Source organism: Silurus aristotelis (assembly GCF_946808225.1).
Source record: "Silurus aristotelis genome assembly, chromosome: 13".
Taxonomy (NCBI): Eukaryota; Metazoa; Chordata; class Actinopteri; order Siluriformes; family Siluridae; genus Silurus; species Silurus aristotelis.
The window spans coordinates 22918457-22930593 of NC_139586.1; positions in this window are offsets into that span (position 1 = coordinate 22918457).

Genomic DNA, 12137 nt, shown 5'->3' on the forward strand with positions numbered 1-12137 from the left:
ATACTGATAAGCATGTAAATATGAAATATTTACTATACAAATAAATACAGAGAAATTGTACATAACAAGACAAGCATCCACAAAGCACACACACACACACACACACACACACACACACACACACACACACACACACACTGCAGTTCTCCTAAGTGAACACAAGGTGATGTAGAAGTCTTTCAGATTCTGAGAAGTCAGAAACTTTCAGAATCTGGTCACTGATACTGGACTCACTGTGTGTGTGTGTGTGTGTGTGTGTGTGTGTGTGTGTGTGTGTGTGTGTGTGTGTGTGTGTGTGTGTGTGTGTGTGTGTGTGTGTGTGTGTGTGTGTGTGTGTGTGTGTCTAAAACCCTCACTGAAAAGTGGGGACACAGTAAACTTCAATAAAAACAGAATGCAGTGATTTGCAAATCTCAGAAACCCATATTTAATTAACAATAGAACATAGAAAACATCAAAAGTTTAAACTGAGGAAGATTTTTTTATTATTATTGTGAATTCGAAGCGACAGGGCAGAAAATGTCTGTGAAAAGTCAGTGTTATTAAAATTAAACAGTAGGAGAAACATTTTGCGAGGTAGAATCTCTCAGAAGTAAAGATGGGCAGAGCTTCACCAATCTGTGAAAGACTGTGTCTATAAATTGTGGAACAATTTCAGAATAATGTTCCTCAACATAAAATTGCAAAACAGTTGAATATTATTTACAGTATATAATATCATAAAATTATTTAAAGAATCTGGAGAAATCTCTGTGCAAAGATACAATTGTGAAAATCAATATTGGATGCCTGTGTACGTCAGGTCCTCTGTGGTCAGACGAATCGAAATTTCTTTTTGCAAACCCTGGACACCTCCATCCATTTTTATGGACAGAAAACATAATGCTACACAGTGGTAAACATGGCCCAGTCATCAAAATAAAAAAAGAATTCTGTAAATAGTATTTATTCTCAGTTTAAACATATATACATGTGTCTATGTCTAGGTGTATGGATGCTCGTGTCAGTGGCTGGTTTAATTAACACCCACACATGAACACATGAACACACACACACACACACACACACACACACACACACACACACACACACACGCACACATACTTTGTGGATTGCAGCATGTGTTTCTGTGCTTAATTCATTTGACTTCAAAGTGTCTGTAATTCAAATTTCATCAAAGATCAAAAAAGCACAGAGACATAAGACAAACCCTGATTCTGTTATGCTTCTGGTTTTTACTATCAGACTGTGTGTGTATGTGTGTGTATGCGTGTGTATGTGTGTGTGTGTGTGTGTGTGTGTGTGTGTGTGTGTGTGTGTGTGTGTGTGTGTGTGTGTGTGTGTGTTGATGACGTGAGGTCTACTCCTCTTTATTACCTTTTAAAACAACGTGTCTGAGTGTATGATGTGGTAGCTGTGTACATCATCATGGCCATAATGGCTTTTTTCTTTCTTTCTTTCTTTCTTTCTTTCTTGCTTAATTTCTGTGTTTGTTTGTTTGTCTGTGTCTTTTTATTTGTTTTATTTTTTTATTGGTCATTATCGTTTGTTTGTTCATTTTCTTTTCTGCCATACCATTTGATTATTTCTTGTCTTCATATACTGTACTTATTTCATTAGACACTAGTCTCTGTACATTTCTCTTTAAATAATCAGTTGCGTATAATGTATTTTAGTGCAGATTTAAATTTACACAAACAAAAATTATTATTAATTTTTTTTTAGCTAGATGAATATTAAATAAACAAAATTATTGGGACGACTGACCTTAGTTCCTCTCAAGATTTCTTCCTCATACCATATCAGGGAGTTTTTCTTTAGCAATGTCACCACTTGCTCACTAATTAGGGACAAACTTATAGGGACTGATATATTTTTAAATATATTTTATATTTAAAAGTTTACATTTCTTATGTATTTACAGTTTTAAAGTTGCTGTGAGACAGTGTTTATTGTTAAAATCATTTTATAGATAAAATTTAATGAACTGAATTTAACTGAACTGAATTTCAAATTTCAGCCCTATATGTTTGTTACCTGTTAAAAAGTTGGACCCATACACGGCTCTTTGAATGTTAGCAGAAAATTCTCCCTTCACTAAAACTAGAACAATCAAACCTGTTCCAGCATGACAATACCCCTGTGCACAATGCCTGTGTGACTGTATGAACACAACTCTAAAGTACCTTTCACAATTGAGTGGAACATCTTCCCAGAAGAGTGGATGATATTATAACAGTAAATTGAGACTACATGTGGAATGGGATGGTCAAAAAGCACATATGAATCTTATGGTATGCAAACGTCCGAATAGTGTATATTGATAACAAAAATTGCACACCTCAACAATAATCGAGCTATAATGAATGGACATTTAATGTCACCAGATACGGATGGGATCCCTTTTGAGTCTGGTTTCTCTCAAGGTTTCTTCCTCATGCCATCTCAGGGAGATTTTTATTGCCACAGTTGCCACTGGCTTGCACATACAATCATAAGTTACAATCTTATACATTCTTTTCCGTAAAGTTAATTTGAGACAATGTCTATTGTTAAAAGGGCTATACAAATTAAAATAAATTAAATTGAATTGAAAATAAAACTTTTTCTGACATTCATACTTTGCATTTGCAGCAAAATCAGATGAAATTAGAATTTCGAAATTTAAAATCAACCCAATCATAGAATCACCTGTGGAAGTCAGAGCATTACAAACTTTAAGAATTTAAACAATTTCAGTCCGTCTCAACATGTTGAATCCCTCCTAAACTGTAATTATGTTTGTATTTGGAAGTAAGAACTGAAAAAGTTGCTAATGAAAACACTGAAAGCAGGGTTAATCTTTTGTTTTGTGTTCAGTGGTGTATATGATTTACTGTTATAACTGAACTGTTTGTATAATGAGTGCTAATGGTTGGTTAAGTGGCCGAAGAATAAAACCCCACCCATGACGCTTATGTAAGTGTTTCGGTTGGTTGATTCCATTAGATTAGTCTTAAAGGGTATTATCAATATGCTGTTTGTGTTCACCCTCCACATTAGTTAGTTAGTTCATCTTTTCTAGTGTGGTATCAATGTAACCTTTCATTTTATCAAGGAAATCAATCATTCTGATAATTACTTTAATAATTATTCACAATTAATGAAGAATTGAAAAAAGGTAAAACAGTTTTCAAAAAGGAAAGCATCAGAATAATGCTGTCCCCAATCCTGCTGCATAGTCAAAAGATTGAACAAAGTTGGAAAAATATGCAAGGAGTTTCCCCAGCATCAGTACTTTGTAACAGGTGAATGTAAGAATGCGACACATTTGTAACAGCAAATATTTATTTTTAAAACCAACTCTCTTTTTTGTTGTTAACTGTTTAAAGGAGCTCTGGATAAGGGTGTCTGCAAAATGCTGTAAATGTAAATGTAAATCAAGGTCACACTACACTTCAATGCATGCGAACAGTGGACACTGAAAACGCAATTCAGTGCAACGTCGTTTCGCATGTCGCTCAACCCTGAATAAGTTTAATGAACTCTGACCTGCAAATTCGTATCATGAGAAGAAGACCGGCCAATAGGAGGTTGATACTGTATGTAACGGTCTGGACTCTTCAGAAACTACAATCCCGTTTCATCCAACACAGCTTTGTGATATAAAAATCTGCCCAGTTTGCATGAAAAGTAGAAAATAGATTTATATTTAAACATGGATATGATTTATAACAATAATAATGGGCAGCAAACGGTCATATCTGATTTCCGCCCATTTTGTAGCAGGTATCCAAAAAAAATTATGCATGCTGAAAATAAACAGTGACTGCAGTTTTACAACTTTAAGATTAAGAATGGTTGGTGTAGGAAATCAAATTATACTGCTATTAGTGGTAACTTGTTTCACAACATTTAATATAACAATAAAGAGATGATAAAAAAAAAAAGTGCAACACAAAGAAGTATAAAAATAACAATCATCCGTGGAATATTGTGGTGGTAAGAGGAATAGAACACTGAGGAAGTACTATTATAGCAACATAACCATTTTCAGGATGGGAACAGTTTTCCCCTGTGTTTCATTGCTTTTTATTATATTTATTATTCTGTGTCATTGTTCAGATGTTTGGAAAGCTAAAACGGGAAAAAATCCTGACAAGGATCAAGTATCCCTCAGAGAAACATATATTCCTAGTAATTATATTTCTGTAAAATTCAAAGTGATGTCTGGATCTAGCTCGGGTTAGTGAGTCAGTGTGTGAGGGCTCAATTCTGAACACGCATCGCTGAGGGTTTATCCAACGTACAGAGGAACGCATACAAACACGTCAGTCATCTTTATGTTAGGGTTTTGTTTCTTGCTCTTCTGTGATTCATGGGTCCCCTGCTGAAGAAAAGTTCAAACTGCTGGAAATTTTTTTGTTTAGACTTAAAACCATGTGTAAAACCATGTCTCCTCTCCATTTGCTTGGTTATGTCTGTGGGCCAGAGTTCAGATTTCTTCTCTTTTTTCTTTATATGACTATGTTCAGTTCTTTTGTTTTATTTTGTCAACTCACAGGCCCACAGACTCTATAACTGTCTATCTATCTATCTATCTATCTATCTATCTATCTATCTATCTATCTATCTATCTATCTATCTATCTATCTATCTATCTATCTATCTATCATCCGTTCATTTAGTGTATACATTATTATAATTCTTTCTTCTATGCTTGCCATTTATGAGGTTGTATCAAAACGTTTCGAGAATAATGATGCAATTCTGACCACGTGCGTTACTATGTGTGCGATTTCATCATGGACAGCAAGTTACGTAAACAAAAAGATTCTGTGTAAACTGGAAAAACGACCATAGAGACGTTTGACATAACATTTGTTTGCTGCAATGCCGCAATGAGTCGCTTGAGGTGTTTTGAGTGGTACCCACATGGAAGAGTAGAAGAACATCACTGACAGACAATGACAGATCAGGGAGACCTTGAACAAGCTCAACCCCTGAAATGTGAAAACTATTCATCAAATCGTGCATGATGATCATCAGAAAAAAATCCACATGATCTCACTCTTCGCCACCATCCACCATACTTCGCCTTCGTCTTGAAAATAAAGTTCCAGCTCAAAGGTCTTTTTTTTTTTTCATTTTGAAACCATTGCGGAGATCCAATTGATGAATTTAAGAAGGTAAACTGTATTTCTGTCCAAGGGGACTATTTAGACGGTGACAGTGTATAAAGGTAGATAAATATACTTCTTTCTTGTAAGCTAGTCTAAAAATTTTTATACTACATTGTACTGATCTTTTTTTTTTTATCTATTTCATTTTTTTTTTTCTTTCTTTTTTTCTGTCTGTCTGTCTGTCTGTCTGTCTGTCTGTCTGTCTGTCTGTCTGTCTGTCTTCTGGCTATGTCAACACCAGAAACAGTGTTGCTTCCCACACCAAGTAGTGCAGCCCACATTGCCAGTGACTTAAACACCCAAACCAAACTCTCACACTTTTACTCATGACTTTTTTCTAATTACACACTCCTGGACTCAATTACACAGCCACTAAAACAGAATTCAAGAACTTAATTAATCCCAATGCATTGTGAACTATACACTCAGAGTGTACCGGTACCTGCAAGCAAAGCTTTTTGTTTTACTGCTAGAATGCTGACGATGACAAATTACCTCTTGGTAACACAAATTGACAAATTACAAATTACCTCTAGGTTACATTTAAAGCAGCAAATTTCATCCAGCTTAATTCACTTGGTAGTTTCACAAAAATGTCTCATGATGAGGATATTTCTAATGACAAAACAACCAAAAAAAAAAGAAAGAAATGTTAGATATGATCAGAACATATTAAACTTCTTCTTCTTGTTTTTCTTCTTTCGGCTGCCCCCGTTAGGGGTCACCACAGCGGATCATCAATCTCCAAATCACCTTTTTCCTCTTCATCTGCCTCTTTCAAACCAGTCTTCCCTCACCACATCCATAAACCTCCTCCTTGGCCTTTATTAATCTCCTCCTGCCCGAGCTTCCTGAAGTATTAAAATGGAATGTTTTCTTCAGAAAAAATCAGATAAAAATCATACAACCTTTTTAGAGTGTGGAATGATTTGAATAATGATAAAAAAAAAAAAGTCTTAAATTTCTATTCCTGATGCCCCTTCTACTGCCGTTTCCCTCATTTTTTAAGTTCATGTGAACTCAAAGCCACAAGCGCTGACCTGGACCTTTGCCACAAATTTTCCATTCTTTTGGCAGATTTTGGATTTTCCTCATAAAATGCTCCTGTTCAGCGTAATTAAAATTGCCCTGAGAAAGCCGATTTTCTCTCACACCATTTCACTTTATGGGGTTTATTACAACGTGAGAAAAGGTCAGATCCCACTTCGCCTTCTCCTAAGTTCCCCTGACATTGAAATGTTGTTTACCACTGACTTTCATTGGCATATTTATGTTCCGTGCAGATTATGTTGCAGAGGTGGATTTTCTCTGGGTGCTTCCTGGAGGAATTCCAGAGAAGCTAAATTAAATATAAAATATCAGTAAAGGCTTATTATCTGTGTTTCATTCCTTCAGGATTCTTCCATTCAATATATCATCCAAGTGTTCTGGGTTAAATAATGTGTGTGTGTGTGTGTGTGTGTGTGTGTGTGTGTGTGTGTGTGTGTGTGTGTGTGTGTGTGTGTGTGTGTGTGTGTGTGTGTGTGTGTTGTGTGTGTTACAAGGACATCATAGATTGGTACTAAGTAACTGAAACCACATGTGTAGGATTTAAATGTGACTTCTCATATGGTGGATAAACATTACATATAAACAAACCTTCATTAGTAAACACTGTATACATATATACTGTATATATATATATATATATATATATATATATATATATATATATATATATATATATATATATATATACAGTTGGGGGCGGTGTTTTTGGTACCTGGGCCTTCAGTGGGGATTTACTCTTATTAGAATCAATATTTGTCTAATAACATGAGAAAAACATAAAAAGAAAATTTAAAAAACAACCTACTGCCCAGAGATGCATACTCATAATTTTCACCGCTCCTCAGAGGCTGTAAGCTGGTGGTACCGCTCGTATTCACTGGTCTGGAAGTGGTGAACAAACCCTTTCCCTGGCTGAGACAAGCCAGCTTCGGGCTTGGCCGACCTCTCCTCACGATGTCTAGCTTTTCTTCAAAATGAATTTTTAAGTATGATCAATACAAAATCAATTTATCTTTTTCTGTAGACATAAAAAAAGTCTAACTCTGATGTATTAATGTGTGCAGAGCTCTACAGATGTGTTTTGCTAGTCGAAACTTGGCTGTAACAGTTTCCCACTGACTAACGAATCAGTGGAGGGAAAAAAATGCTGATGCTATTCTGGGCTAGCTAGCTGGCCCTGTGAGGCAAATATGAAACCTGATTGGTTAAAAAAACAGACTCATTGCTAATAAAGACTAAGGTAAAAAGGCCAGCTGTACAGACCTTGAAGGCCCTGGGCAGATTAGATTGACATGGCAGCACATAGAGGCTGAAATCTGATCGACCAAAAAAATTTAACATCGACATACATGTACTGAAAGCAGTGCAGCCAAGAGAAATGCTATGAAATGAAGAGAATAAACTGTTGGGAATAAATAAATACAATTTCACAGAACAAATATAAAAATTTAGGTTGTAAATGTAGGGCAGTGCTTCTGATAGTGTTTAGGCCAGCAGAAAACGCTTTGCCCTGACCGCCTGCCACTGAACTGATGCCACCCCATTTTTTATGTTTCATGTTATTAATTTAGATTAAAAAAAAATACATTACTAAATAACAAATCTTGCATAAAAACATAATAGAAAGAGTATGTAAAGATATAATAAGGTTTTACACAGTGTATAACACTTGGAGATGAGACGACTAGAGGTGATAAGCGGAGGTGGAGGGAAAACTAGTTTTTTACTATCACTACTGTCAGTGTTGGGCAACGTTACTTTTAAAAGTAATGCATTACAATATTGAGTTACTCCCAAAAAAAGTAACTAATTACGTTACTTAGTTACTTTTTATGGAAAGTAATGCGTTATATTACTTTTGCGTTACTTTTGCCTTACTTGTATCTCTTTCATGCCTTACAGGTGTAACAGGTGTATTAAAGATAATTGTCATTAAGAAATAAGTTATATTAGGGCAAAAGACATGTCTTAAACATTTAAAATGCTTAATAACTTCTTAGAGAACAATAAGATGATCGACTAAATTTTTAACATACCTTACGCTGTCATCTCGTAAAACGTGCAATTCCGTAAATATGACCTCGTAATCGTCTACATCATTCTCTGCTTCATCATCAGCTTGAAACATTCTGAACGCTTTTACAAAGTTCGCGCTATTATCAGTGACCGTGGCAGTTTATCTTCCCACAAAGAGCAAATGAGCTTGCTCTCTATCTCCGCTGTGATGGGATCACACATGTGTCTCCCACGGAAAACTTTTATTCTGAGCAGTCAATAGATCTGCAGTGGTGGAAAGTCGGCAAAAGTTTTCTATATTTCTGTCTCCATTTCCATATATGCAATAATGTTGCATATATTCAACATTATACACACACACACACACACACACACACACACACACACACATCTGTAGTGCTGTGCTTTGCATGCAGATGTTTTTTTTTTTGTAAGTGGTATTTTTTTGCAGTTGACAAGAGCTTTTCACCAACACATAATCTACACTTTTATTTAATCTACACACCATTATTCCTTTCTCCTTTTCCTTGACTATTTCAAAATAATAAGAATACTTCCATCACAGTAATGTAATTCTCTGGTTTGCCATCGCTGCTTCTGACCAGCTTTTTATGCAAAATAATTTAACTGAAAAGTAACGCGCATTACTTTTTTAAAAAAGTAACTCTGATATTAATGTGTAAATTCATAAAGTAACGCGCTACTTTACTCGTTACTCCAGAAAAGTAATATTATTACGTAACGCAACGATTGCTCATTGAGATCCTCCGCAGTATCCTGTCCTCTCTTGTATTTGTCTTCCGTGGACGAAAAGCCTTCTTGGCAGACTTGAATGAGTTTGTGATGTTGTAAAGATTAAATATTCTTAAAATCACAGATTTGGAACGACCAACTTGTATTGCTATGGCTGATAGGGTCATCCCTTTGGCCTTCATCTGGACAACCTGCTGCCGGAGGCTTTCAGTCACTTTAGAACGGCCCACCATCTTGCAGAGTCAGTGAAACTGGAAGTTAGGCTGCCAGTTAAATAGGGGTTGACAGATAATCAAGGAAATTAGCACCAGGTACCAGATTAACACCCAAAACTGGGAGGTATCTGAAAGTGTTCTCTAATTTTGATCAGTGTGTTTTCTGCAAAATAATGTTTATTTTTTAAATGCCTTAGTTAATTTGTGGAAAAAGTGTTCTGGTAGCATGGTATAGACAAGACAAAAACTCCTTTAACTGTTGAGCAGTGAAGATGACATTATTTCAGAATTGTTAAATTGTTTATAAATTGTTCTCTAATTTTGATCTCCAGTGTATATATATATATATATATATATATATATATATATATATATATATATATATATATATATATATATATATATATATATATATATATATACAGTACAGACCAAAAGTTTGGACACACCTTCTCATTCAAAGAGTTTTCTTTATTTTCATGACTATGAAAATTGTAGATTCACACTGAAGGCATCAAAACTATAATTTAACACGTGGAATTATTTATGAAATTATATACATAACAAAAATGTCATATTCTAGGTTCTTCAAAGTAGCCACCTTTTGCTTTGATTACTGCTTTGCACACTCTTGGCATTCTCTTGATGAGCTTTAAGAGGTAGTCACCTGAAATGGTCTTCCAACAGTCTTGAAGGAGTTCCCCGAGAGATGCTTGGCACTTGTTGGCCCTTTTGCCTTCACTCTGCGGTCCAGCTCACCCCTAAACCATCTTGATTGGGTTCAGGTCCGGTGACTGTGGAGGCCAGATCATCTGGCGCAGCACCCCATCACTCTCCTTCTTGGTCAAATAGCCCTTGATGCCTTCACTGTGACTCTACAATTTTCATAGTCATGAAAATAAAGAAAACTCTTTGAATGAGAAGGTGTGTCCAAACTTTTGGTCTGTACTGTATATATTCTTATTGGCTTTTTTTCTTACTTCCATGTGATATTTTTTTCCATCTGATTTCTTTCTTTCTCTCTTTTCCTCCCCTCAGTCAGTTTCAATGTAAAGTTCGGATCAGTGTCGTAATGTTGATTCAGCTTGAATGCGTGAATCATCTGTATTCCCAGTCTGCTGTTTACGAAGTATGAATTAGTGCCCTTTATAAAGGAATCTTAATTAGGGCACTAAATTAGAGACATTTCCCCACTGTGGGTCGAGTAAAGTTATATCTTAAATTAGTGCCCTTCTGTACATCAGGCAGCGGTTTTGGACTGAAATGTTGTCCTGACTTTAGAGGAGCCGAAAGCATGGAGGTCCCATCAGCTGCTCTGTTGACACACTCCTGTGCCTCTTTCTATCGCTTGTCTCTTTGTTTGTCTGTCTCTTTGTCTCAAATTGTATATGCCTGTCCCTTTGTCTGGTTTCTGTCTCTCTGTCTGTCACTATAGTCTCTATGTCTTGCAGTGTTACTATATATGTATCTCTATCACCTTTTTTCTTTCTATCTCTCTCTGCCTCTCTCTATGCTCTCTGCTCTCTGCTTTCTGCTCTCTCTCTCTCTCTCTCTCTCTCTCTCTCTCTCTCTCTCTCTCTCTCTCTCTCTCTCTCTCTTTCTCTCTCTCTCTCTCTCTCTCTCTCTCTCTCTCTCCTGTCTTAACTGTTCATCTGTTTATTTTCATGGCTGAACGTTTTCTTCATTACTTTGCCCTGTGCTGTGGTTTTTTTTCTTTAGCTTTTCCAACTAAATTTTCTCTGTTATATTTCATTATTATTGCTGGCCAAAACATTATTAGCTCTTGGCTTGTGTGTTCATGAGCATTGCAGAGAAACAGTTCCCTGAGTTCAAGATGCCAGGAGCTTCAGAGTCACTATAATTGTTGTAATTATTATTATTATTATTATTATTATTATTATTATTATTATTATTATTATTATTATTATTATTGGTATATCATTATTATTATATATTTTTATTATTATTATTATTATTATTATTATTATTATTATTGTTATTATTACTATTATTGTTATTATTAATTATTATTATTATTATTGTTATAGCATTATTAGTATTATATTAATCTTATTTTATTTGTATTATTATTATTAAATTCATGACCAAGTGACATCTTGATGAAGAATCTTTGGCCCAATTAAACTGATTCATTACAGCCGGGAAACCACTTCTCCATAGTGACATTACCAAAACATCCCAAAATGACAAATCTTGGTTTGATTGTTTGCATGTGCCGATGATCTCTCACAGAAAAACATTTCCTATGAATCGGTTTTACAGCATTTTTGTAATGTAAAGAGACCTAGGGAAATATTTTAAATGACTTCAATGCCTCTCCTTTTCTTTGCTTTCATTATTTAAATCATGCATTTTGTTGTTTTACACTGCTGCCTAACAAGTGATGAAAGCTCATAGCCTCCAGTTTAAAATGAAGTTGTGTAATTAATTAAAGTTATTCACATGATGCCACGGATTGAGTTGGAGGAGCATTTCAGGCAAGAACATGCAGAAATGCAACTTTCCTTATTCCGATTTTTTTCTTTTGTTTTTTTGTAGGATAAATGTCATAATATTGTTATTAACTAAATTAAAAGTATTTAGATACGTTTGTATAATTTTAGAGCAAAACGTTGTGCGTTCATTCATTCATTCCATTTATTTCCTCCTTTATGTATTTCTTTCTTTCTTTCTCTCTTTCTTTCTTTTGTTTTTCTCTCTTTAACAATATATGGTTTCTATTTATCATGCTGTTGAAATTATATGTTTACATGAAGTCTTTCTTTCTTTCCTTCTTAAACCAAAAATGTTTTCTATTTATCATGTTATTCCCATTTAGTTGAAACTATTTATGAAAAATATCAGAACATAACTTGGCAAAATGCTCTTTTTTCTTCTTTCTTGTACAATAAATGGTTTACTAAAATATTTTCCCATTATA